This window comes from Callorhinchus milii, unplaced genomic scaffold (genome assembly GCF_018977255.1).
Source record: "Callorhinchus milii isolate IMCB2004 unplaced genomic scaffold, IMCB_Cmil_1.0 Scaffold3, whole genome shotgun sequence".
In the NCBI taxonomy this organism is placed as follows: Eukaryota; Metazoa; Chordata; class Chondrichthyes; order Chimaeriformes; family Callorhinchidae; genus Callorhinchus; species Callorhinchus milii.
The window spans coordinates 95,954,259-95,957,803 of record NW_024704744.1 but is presented as its reverse complement, the minus strand read 5'-3'; the positions used below and the strand labels follow the sequence as shown (position 1 = coordinate 95,957,803).

The 3,545-nt window shown below is 41.7% G+C and overlaps 1 long non-coding RNA gene across 1 annotated transcript in view; it reads left to right on the top strand.

Moving 5' to 3' along the window:
• The first annotated feature begins 2,496 nt into the window (after positions 1-2,496).
• The window catches only part of LOC103180814, a 64,848-nt gene continuing 63,799 nt past the window's right edge, over positions 2,497-3,545 (top strand). The window contains exon 1 of the long non-coding RNA XR_488142.2: positions 2,497-2,648. This is a non-coding gene — a long non-coding RNA (uncharacterized LOC103180814). The remainder of the gene's footprint in view (positions 2,649-3,545) is intronic.

Sequence of the window (3,545 nt, the reverse complement as noted above, 5' to 3'; positions counted from 1 at the left end):
GCCTGATTTCTCCTGATGGCTCTGACTTTATGGGATATGGAACCTGGGCAACACGACTGTCCACTATCGAGCTCAGGTGATGAACCCAAACCAACAGTGACTATTGTCGACCTATTCAACAATAATAAATTTGTCATTTCAATCCACGACTGTTTGTGGGGACGCTGCTGTGCGCAATTGGCTGCCGCATTTCACCCACAATTATACAGTCAATTCACTTTACAGTCTATCCTGTGAAGCCCTTTGAGACATCCAGAAGACGTGAAAAGCACTACATCAAATGCAAGGGTTATTATTATCACTGTCCATTTTTTTGACATGATATGAATTGCAATAGGAAGAACCACAATAAGAATAAAGAGATAAATGGTAACCAAGTTCTTTTGTGTGGAACCCAGACTGACATAATGTTCCTACGTACTGTTTCTTCAGATCCACTTGGCACTGACACGACATACGTGAAGCAGCGAATGCAGAAAGTTATGTGTAGCCAAGAGGACAAGAACTTGAAGACTGTCGCTGGAAAAGGGTAAAGAGGGAAGTTTGTAGGGGTTTTTTTTCAGATAGAGGGTCAATATTTTGTCGCAAGTGGCTACTGAGGATAGGTCCATCACATTTGAAAGGAACTGGATGACTAGTCAAAGAGAATATTCACCGTGAAAGAGTATAAGGAAATAGAAGGGAATTGGGATTGGTACAAATGGCTCTCGGTGAGGAGTTTAGCTCGAACGGTATCCAACTCAATCAGATTTCAAAACTCTGCACAACCTTAAATTTAATAGGATACAGCGACAGCTTTATTTTGTACAATTGTGATCAGCGGGAGTCACTGGATAAGAGCAGATGGAATTACTCATAGAAACACAGGAAAACAAGAGAAGGAGGCCTTTCAGTCCTATCGAGCCCGTTCCACCAGTTTATTTGATCTGGGCAGATCTTTTAAATCGCAATTTCTTGCACCCTCCACCATATATCTTGATGCTTCTATGATCCAAACGTCAGTCTTCCTCTCTTTGAAACTGGAATGTCCGCTGTTTCAGTGATTCTGTGAGCGAGGCCAGGGAGATTAGGGAGGTCAGACAGATAGATATCCAGGCTGGGATCAAGTAACTCAGCAGAGATTGTGGATTGAAACTGGGACCTTCCTGATACGTAGTCAGTGCCACATTATACGTGTAAACCATTTGGCCAGTGGATCGCTGAGATTTGTTTTATTTCTTCAGTCACGTCGTGAGTGTTTTCATACTGACATCGCTACAGATAGACAGTTTTGTGTTAAGCTTTTATGAGCAATACATTTTGTAAAGATCTTAAGTGCTTACGTCTATATTAGTCATCAAGGTTTTTTTTTTAAAAAAAGGCCAACACTTTTCCCAAACCTATTGTATTAAGCTTCTATTAAGAATATTTTTTTTTCACATTGATTCCCAGGCAGACAGGGGAGGTTGTTTGCCTAATGGATGATGTGCTTAGCGAGATGTACTTTTTTATATGACATAACCATCTCTCCAGGAAGATTGGTTTATGCAGTCGGTTTATCAAGTTGCTTCATCTCTGCAACTTGGGCTTGAAGCCAGTCCTGAATAACAGGAGGAAAGGAAAGTCTCCTCTTTCTGCTGACTCCAATAATCCGAGTTGAAATGAGCTTCTCGCGATTTGGGCTCAACGTTTACCATAATTTTGTCCTAAATTGCTAACTCGGTCAAAAGGGATGTGCCGTGAAAAACGCAGCGTTACATGAGCTCATAATCCAGCACACACACCTGAGCACACACACTGAGAACACACTGGAAGACACACACACACTGAGACAGAGACACTGGGACACACACACTGAGACACACACACTGACACACACACACACACACATTGGGATACACACACACTGAGACACACACACACATACTGAGACACACACACACACTGAGACACACACACACACACATTGGGATACACACACATACTGAGACACACACACTGAGACACACACACACTGAGACACACACACACACTGAGACACACACAGACACTGAGACACACACACACTGAGACACACACACACATTGGGATACACACACTGAGACACACACACACACTGAGACACTGGGACACACACACACTGAGACCCTGGGACACACACACACTGAGACCCTGGGACACACACACACTGAGACACACACACTGGGACACTGGGGGACACATTGGGATACACACACACTGGGACACACACACACACTGAGACACACACACTGGGACATACACACTGAGACACACACACACTGGGATACACACACTGACACTGGGAGACACACATACCGAGAGACACAGTCTCTCACACACACAATGGGAGACACAGACACACACACAGTGAGTGACACACTGAGGCAGACAGAGAGAGAGAGAGAGAGAGACACACACACACTGAAACACATACACTGAGACAAAAACACCCCCACACACACCCACCGACAGAGAGAAACACACACTGAGACACACACACACACACACTGACTGGGTGTGTGTGAGTGTGTGTGACTGGGAGTGCAAGTGAGCCACAGGGAACTTGGAGTGAAGAGGGTGAGTTGATGGGTTTACACTGGAGTCGCCTCACTCACTACCTGTTACCTGCTGACCAGCCAATAAGTCAGGTAAGGGTCTCAAGTCTTTTGCTGTCTTACTCTCTCATCACTGTATCTCAGTCCCCCCCCCAAAAAAATAAAAAAAATAAAAAACCTTTAAGAGTTTTTTTTGGGGGTCTTTTTCTTAAGTTTAATTTTGTTGAGTTTTTTTGTGGTGAAAAAAAATAGTACTGCAAACTTTGCTGTGTCTGTATCTATTTGTCAGCCCCAAAACGAGTTGAATGGGAAAAAAGAATCGCAAGGTTTCAAAAAAAAATCAATTGCAAATTACAATTTATATATCTATATATATATATATAGATATATAAAGTTTCCAACAGGCGATACAGCAGGTGCATTGGATTCCTTCAAAGCGGTTAAAACTGCTGTGTTTGTGTGCGATTGCGGTTTAAACTGTAGTCATTTGTAACATTTTATTTAAATTTATTTATTGATTGATTTCATTGATTGATTCATTAATTGCTTAAACGTTTAAATTGTAGTCGTTTGTATTCATCGTGTTGAATCTGGACGGAGCAGTTCTGGAATCAGACGTGCATTGCAAGGATGTATAATATACAGTATATCATATATATATATTATATATGTATGTGTATATATATATATTTCTATCAAAGTGTAGCTCCGAAAACAGTTAAGAAAGTCTGCAGCTTTGTCTTTGTGTTGCAGAGTGTCACTCGCTTGGCTGAAACTCTCATCTTTTTTGTGTTCTTGGATTTTTTTAATATATATATACAGTATTCGAATATACTGAATGTACCGCATGTGTGTGTGTGTTAGTGGAAATATAATGCGGGACATTATAGACATTCGACTAAGATGACAGTAGCAATATGTGCGCTAATCACCCAAATTAAGCTGTTGCTGTTTAGGTTGAAACTAACTGTGTTGGGAGACCGAGTTGGT